Source organism: Lycium ferocissimum, unplaced genomic scaffold (genome assembly GCF_029784015.1).
Source record: "Lycium ferocissimum isolate CSIRO_LF1 unplaced genomic scaffold, AGI_CSIRO_Lferr_CH_V1 ctg1659, whole genome shotgun sequence".
In the NCBI taxonomy this organism is placed as follows: domain Eukaryota; kingdom Viridiplantae; phylum Streptophyta; class Magnoliopsida; order Solanales; family Solanaceae; genus Lycium; species Lycium ferocissimum.
The window spans coordinates 78,532-86,680 of record NW_026716688.1 but is presented as its reverse complement, the minus strand read 5'-3'; the positions used below and the strand labels follow the sequence as shown (position 1 = coordinate 86,680).

Genomic DNA, 8,149 nt, shown 5'->3' with positions numbered 1-8,149 from the left:
TGGTGTACTGATACTACTCTTGCCAGATCCTTTTCGGGGTGTAGATATGTTTCAGGTTATGGCTTGAAGGTTTCGATAGCGGAAGTGGCATACAGCTCCCTACAGCTTCTGTGTATCTTATTCCAAGGCAGAAGTTGTGTTGTTGTATTTTGAGTTTACTCCTCTGTATTGTAGAAGCTCTTGTACATGTCTATACTAGGTCCCGAGAAGTCGTAATTTCTAAATTTATAAAGAGTTTCATTTATGTTTTCTTACTTAATGTTCTTTCCTACCAGTTGTTAAGTTGTAAAATGAGTTTTAACAATGGTTTTGGTCGGTAAAGGTTTGCCTGCCAGGTGGGATAGGCTTAGTGCCTGCGTGATCCATAAATTGGGTCGGGACAGGAAGAAATCTTTACACTGAAAAATGGAAAAGAGAAGAGTACATTATTACCTAAACATCAAAGTTCTCTCGTGTTTCGTTGTTGTCTTCTTGCAACCATTTCCTCAAGAATAATATGCCAATGTGCCCTGAACCAGTAGGAACCTTCCACTCTTTTTACTTTTTTGACAAAGTTCTCTCGTGTTATGTTGTTGTCTTCTTGCAGCCATTTCCTCATGAATAATATACCAATATGCCCCGAACCAGTAGAACCTTCCACTCCTTTTATATACTATAAATATCAAAATTTCAGTAAATGAAATATCACGACCACTAATATTACAATTAAAGTAACCTGAAGAAACTTTTATAGTCTATTGGGGAAGCAAGAATTTCATTCTCTTACCTCTTCATATGAACATGCGTCTGAGCGACAACAGAACATACTATGACCTTGGTGCGACATAAACAACGTGGGGAGTCAATGAATCCATCTCATGCATTAACGTATAATAAAGCAACCTAGTTTTAGAAGGCACATATCACCAGGAAAATACGAAAACAGTAAAACAAAATTTCATTTATGCAATGAAAATAGAGAGGGGCAGCAAGGAGTTCAAATATCAAAGTACTACATTTGATCACCATTAAGTTCACAAACATATTAGAAGGATCGTCCGGATACACATTCTTACTGACCTAGATATCAAATAAAAAGCAGAAAAATCAATGATATTAATCATGTATACCTTACTGTTTAAATAAATTCTCCAGACAAAGAGATAGGACGAACTTTCAGGTAATGATAAATTCTTGACAAAGCAACATTACTAACTGTAGCACAATCAAAATGCAGGACACCATGAAAGAATTATCCATAATCATTTTCTTCATGAAAAGCTTCATTCTTTTAGATACAAATGAATTTGCAAATAGATTCCCAATAAAGGATACGCTGGATAGCATCTTTCAAATAACCTATTTTTGTTTTATCAAAAGTTATGGCCTTGCAAAAGGAAAGATGGTTATGTTAAAGTCACCTATGGGGTTAGGCATATCGTCCTTAACTACACAAAGCTCTTCCCTTTTAGTTAGATTTTTTTTGCCAAGATGGCAACTGATGTGGCTGTAGAAGCGTTCAAACAGTAAAAACAGCACGCATATACTTGAATCAGAATCTACCATTAAAAAATTAAAAAGAGGGAAAATCATATACTTGTAAATGAAAAATCTGCTTATACATTGAATTAAAAAAAATAAAGCATAAATGCAAAAATAATAGAGTCAATGGTTTATATCCTCACCAAGATAGAATATTTGAAAATTTAGCAGAACTGAGGAATATTCTCTTCCTCCATTTTCAAGCTTTTTCAATTTTACCTCGTCGATCAGGATGCTTGTAAATTTTGGAGAGTGTATCTATCGTTGCATTACATACACAGAAAACCAAGAGGATAATTAAACAATACAAATGAACAAAGCAGAATACCAGAGAAAAGATAGATAGGAAAATGAAAAACACAAAATACTTACTAGAATACTACTAGAGTCAATGAAAATGATGGAGAAAGGGATCAAGTCAGAGGACAATTACTACCTTCCTTGTTGAGATGTGGAATTAGATATGTTCCAACAACACATAATGATACTCCTTACTTGCAAATAAATAGAGGCGGATACACCATAATTCTTCAGGACAGTGGGTACGAAACAAAAATAACCCTATAATTTTTCTCGAACCCACATTCTCTATTGAAATAGGTACTGATTACTGATTAAGTAAGCAAAAAATTTGAAGCTAATGTAAGCTTTATCTTCTTCACCGAGCGGGAGCAGAATCCGATGAAGCACAATGAAGAAAGCTCTGTTCTTTCTGACAGAAATTGAGCTATTGTTTTTGATAAATAGTAAGAAAGCGAAGCCGAAATGGAGAAGGACGATATTGGAATGAAAAAAAAAAAAAGTAGACTGATGGAGAAGAAGGTGTAAAATCCAGTTGTATCCCACAAGTAAAACACGTATCAGCAAGAAGGCAAATAAAGGAGTTGAAAGCGAAGTACAAAATGACCTTGAATAACAATGATATTACGGAAGTGCCCTTCGTCGCACCACCCAACTTACACTTATTATATAGTTAAACTAGATGCACAGGCCCAACATGGAAATTGTATTTCATATATGAACTATGTAGAATTTCTTTTAAAAAAAAAATTAGCAATATAAAGAAAACTGAAAAGGATACAAAATAATTAAGATATGTTTAATTTGCAATGAAATATGTTTCAGTCTATGAGTGAGAGTAGTTAGTGTTATACACTTAAAACTTCATTGTAAGTGCGATTACAAATGTAAAGCTTGTTAAAACTCAAATGTTCTCATATAATATGTCGAGTAAATTCCCTAAAAGGTCACCCATGTATTGAGAATTGTCTACAAATATCACTTTTGTTTATTTTCGGACTAGAATATCACCCCAACTATTACTATTTTCCTCAGAATATACTAAACACAAAAAACTCTCCTTCTCTCCTAGTTGGCATGCCATGTCACATAAGATTCTATTTTTTTAATAAAATAGGAATAATTGCGTAAACCTACCCTCAAGTTAAGCCTTATAACACTAACTTCTCAAGGTTTCGATATCACGCTCACCTCTCTTATTTTCAACTTTTTGTAACCAAACTCTTTGTAATGATAAAACGTATCCAATATTTCAAAGTTGCCCTTTCTTGGCTTTATATTGAATATTTAATTGTGGGAAGAAAATCTTTAAAATATATTACTTTAGAATTAAAATATTCGACCTAGAGGGATCCATTGGGCACAACTTTCCATTAGATGCATTATTTATTTTCTTGTAAATTACCGAACTTGCTAATTGTTATACAACTTAAACATATTAAAGTTTAGATGTAATTTTTTCAGTTACATATGCAATACTTAAGTACAAAAAACTGTTAATTAGTTTATTATAAAAAAAACAGTTTACTGTCCGAGAAATAAAATATTGTTTGGTGCATATGTGCAGAAAATCTAATTTTTATATTTGAACATGATTTATTTTTGTTCTTAAGTCCACAAAAATTATCAAAATAAAAATGTATCATCTCATGTTAGATGAAAAAAGTAATGGTTATATTATTTTTTATAATTTTACTTTTTTTCATACGTTTATTCGTCTTGTAAATCCAAATCCAATATAAAAAAAAAAAATTTAAAAAAAAAAAAACATAGTATTAAAAACTTGAACGAAATATTTCTTGGATTACCAGTCACGTAGGAGTACTATTAAATAATTATATTAGTGCCACAAAAGGGTATTTTTGGAATATTCTTACAAGATTATCATTTAAACAAGTTTGGATACAAAAAATTTAAAATAAGCGAGGTGAGCATAATATCTCAAACCATAGGGAAGTAAGTATTATAAGGTTAAATGTGAGGGGGGTCTCTGAAATTATCCCGTTATTATTAAAAAAAATAAAATTTTATATGACATGGCACGCCAACTAGGAGAGACGGAAAGTTTTATGTGTTTAGTATATTTTGAGAAAAATAGTCCCTAGTCCTAAAATAAATAAAAGTGATATTTGTAGGTAATTCTCAATACATGGGTGACCTTTTAGGGAATTTACTCATAATATGTCTCATGAAATTTATTAGTATTTTAAGAAGATGATTCGTATGCAAAATGAAGGTCCTTTTTTTATTATTTGAGTCGTTAGAATAATAGAAATTACTAATATACTATTGAGCATAAGTTGATAATATGAACCTGCTATAATTGATTAAATTTTGATTCGATTAATTTAAGTGTACAAATATTACTTCTCGGCGTAGGTAAATTTAACCAAAAACATACTTATTCAGTTATTCTCTTTGTCAAATTTTAATTTGATTAACTTATAAATGTAAATCAAACATATATACTATTTAAACTTGGGTTAAAAAGTTTAATATGGCACAAAGTACAAAAATATGCAGTAATTTACTATATTATTATTTTTAAAACTTTGGTAAAATCTGCAAGAATTTAATCAGCAAAATATTTAAATTTTAAGCCCGAATATGACATATTTCTATGTGTGATCAATGAACATGAGAAAAGGGGCCACGTAGCATCAAAAGCCAGCAGTGGCCTTCAAATGGGTGATAGATGATGAGATAAAGCAAAGGGCAATATAGTGAAGCCATGCAAAAGATAATACAGCACCTAAAGTGATAATCCTTTTTGGCCAATTATATTCCACCATTTTAACTCAAATGACTAGATTGCCCTCTAATTTACCAAAGCAGGCATGTTGACCTGCTGCTTGCTTATTGCCCTTTACATATATATATACGTGCGCGCGCGCATAATCAACGAACATGAGAAAAGGGGCCACATAGCATCAAAAGCCAGCAGTGGCCTTCAAATGGGTGATAGATGATGCGATAAAGCGAAGGACAATATAGTGAAGTCATGCAAAAGATAATACAGCAGCTACAGTGATAATCCTTTTTGGCCAATCATATTAGACCATTTTAACTCAAATGACCAGATTGCCCTCTAATTTGCCAAAGCAGGCATGTTGACCTGCTGCTTGCTTATTGCCCTTTATAAGATAGTACAATATATATATATATGAATAGTAGAAATAGAAGTAGAAGTAGAAGTAGATACTAGTGGCCATAGGCCCGTGCTCCAATATAATAAGAATATTTTCTTCAGTATTACAAATTTCTTAAGTAGTTTTACAAATTTTATATTATTTATTAATGTCAAAAGTTTTTTTTCCAAATAATAAACTATTTATTCTTTTCTATTATTAATAGAAAATTCTATGTTCAAAACCCAGGGGCAGAGGCAGGAAGGGATAAGGGGGTTCATCTACCCCCTTCGGCTGAAAATTACACTGTTTATAAATGATTAAAATTATTTTTTAAATCTACATAGTAGACGTTGAACCCTCTTTGACTTCTTGGTCTGTTTGCTTTTTCATAATTTAAACCCCCTCAGTGAATATCCTGACTCCACCACTGATTCAAATTGGGTCACTATAAGTGTTAACAATATGTAATTGAAACTTTGTATCATTAACTTTATACTCAAGCTTCCTAATAAAAATGGTAAACTCCATTCCCTTCTTAGTATTATACTTTTTTAACTTCAACTTCAATTTTAACTTCTAGTATCATTGTTGAGGTTCAACCAAATATTATTTTCATAGCTCCTTAATTCATGGATGGTTATCGAATATTCCGTCAATTACATTATTTGTACACGTTTAATCACAAGATATATCTAATGTGTGATGAACAAAATACATAAGCTCGAAAACAAAAATGATATGTATTTGTGGTTCAAACTTTCTGTTTTTTTTTTTTTTCGTTTATGACTGGTATACTTTTACATGAAATTTACACTTTAATAACTTTTCAAACACAAATAGAACTTTATTGGTTCGTGGTTAATTTAACCAAGTGACAATAAACCCAATATAATATTGAGTAACCCATTTTATGCAACAGCATAAAAAGACTGTTTTGACACTCAAAAAACATAAAAATAAATTCTTCCATGTTTCCAATTTGCTAGACATAAATATTATTTAGGGAGTTGAACGATCTTCCCTTCAACTATAAATTCAAACTAACAACATTTGTCGGTAAGAAGATTGGAGTTACAAAAGCAGTATAATAAGTAATTCAAAATTCACTTAAAAAGTTTTTTCAAAAAAATAAAATAAAAAAAATTGGACCATTTCTTGATTTGTGTGTGTCACCCTTGCGCAGGGCCATGCTAATCTTTTCTGTATCGTTCCAATTTTATTGGATGTCCCCGAAGGGACCACTTAAAAAGTTACACTTAAATAACAAAATTTTAATGCAATGAACTAATCTTGGAATTCTTAGTGATTCATTAAGTAATGGAAGAGTCAGAAGATGACGATTACTGTACTTTAGAAAACTGATATTACCTTAAATTGGATTTGTTTTGACGCTAAAATAGTAGGTTTAATATAGATGGACTCACCAAGTCGTAATGTTTTTGCACTAATTTTTGCATTTAAAATTTCAATAGTTGATTCTATGGTAATGGCAACTTCAATGTTAACTTTGGCGATTAATGGCGGAGCCAGAATTTTACGAGGGGTTCAAAATATAAAAAAGCAAACATACGAAGAAGCCTAAGGGGGTTCAACGTCTAATATATATACATAAAAAATAATTTTAACCTTGTAAAAATAGTATTTTTTTCTGCCGAGGGGGTTCGGATGAACACCCTTGACATAGTGTGGCTCCGCCACCGTTGGCGATGCACCTTTAGTTTCAAATCTGCTATCATTTTGTTATATTTGGACTGCAGGAAAAATATGACAAGCATTCTTTACATTTTGAGCGTTAAAAAATGTAAAGTAATACCCGCTCCGTCCCAAAAAGATTATTCTTTTTTTATTTGATACAAAATTTAAGAAATAAAGAAAGACTTTTAAAATGTGTGATCCAAAATAAGTCTTAGATATTTATGTAGCTGTAAATCATCTCATAAAATTAAATTATTTTTAAATATAAAAAAAATCTTTTAAAATAGATTAAAAAAAAAAATCTTTTTGTGACAGAGGGAGTATTACATACTATAGGATTAAAGTGTTTAAAGAGAAAGGGGGCGGATTATTGGACGAACACAAAGTAAGGAACAGAATGCTTGAATTGTATAGTGGGTCTACAGCTATGACGTGTCCTATCAGTAAAATTGCCTCAAACAACAATAGTTAAGAAGTACACTGTGGGCAGACCACGTGTCCTTGGGCGGACGATCCTTTTTTCATACATTTAAAAAGCACTCAAAGTTGCCCATATTTACTGAAAAGTATATGGACAAATATGAAATATATTATATTCAAAAAGCAAGGGCAAATGTAGTTGTAGAAGGAGACCCAAGATTCTAGAACTGAGGGTTTACGGTCAATGCAAGCTAATAGTCCAATTTTCGTTTGATGATGTACTGAACTGCAAAGCACAAATTTTCTGAAATGTCGTAATTACCCCCATGGTCGGCAAGCATGTTGACCCTCAGCTGCTTGCTATCCCCACTTTATCTATCTACATATATTAAAATCAAAAATAATTTTTGTTAAATGTTGAACGACAAAAATATCATTTAAATGTTGATCGACTTTTATGCTCTTAAAAACTAAAATTTATTTGAATAAAACTGGTAAAATTAGAATTTGAGATCAGCTAAATTTTATTCTATGGATATTCTTTCGATAGAGGACTCTTGATTTTAATAGGAGTGGGTTGTTGGTTATACATTCTCAATTTGAATAGGATTACGCTACGTTATCTATACTATAACTTTTTGTGCTTCGTATTGTTAGCCCACGTATGTAGTGGCTGTGTGAGAGAAATTTCAAGAGCTTGATTCTTACCCAAGGTAATTGATAATAGCACGGATAGCGGAAGACTTTAGAATTAGAAAGGGGGAAGGATCGATTCTTGAGAAAGAAGAACACAAGTTCAAGTATTTAATACTTGATACCTTGTTTAATAATAAAAGAAACAGTTGAATCAATTAAGAAGAAGAAGAAGAAGAAGAAGAAGAAGAAGAAAAGGAGGGAGGGAACTCAAACAAAGAATCTTATCATTGAAGGATCCAAGGTACGGTTCAAAGTAGAACAAAAAGGGCGAACCCTAAAGAGAACCTCAAAGGTCTCCACAAGCCACAATGCTAATATATTAATATTAATCAAACTTGATTACAATAAAAAAGAAAACACTCCTTTATATAGGAGTAAATGGTTGC

The 8,149-nt window shown here is 31.7% G+C and overlaps 1 long non-coding RNA gene and 1 other non-coding gene across 2 annotated transcripts; both read right to left on the bottom strand.

Annotated features, from left to right (window-relative positions):
* Positions 1–332: 332 nt before the first annotated feature.
* LOC132042622 (uncharacterized) lies at positions 333–2,350 on the bottom strand. Its single transcript, XR_009411520.1, has 2 exons — positions 767–2,350; positions 333–652 (listed from the first exon to the last, which is right to left on the bottom strand). It is a non-coding gene; the product is annotated as an uncharacterized LOC132042622 (long non-coding RNA).
* A 3,739-nt stretch (positions 2,351–6,089) lies between these two features.
* On the bottom strand, positions 6,090–6,191 carry LOC132042624 (U6 spliceosomal RNA). The gene has a single exon (XR_009411521.1). It is a non-coding gene; the product is annotated as a U6 spliceosomal RNA (small nuclear RNA).
* Positions 6,192–8,149: the final 1,958 nt, after the last annotated feature.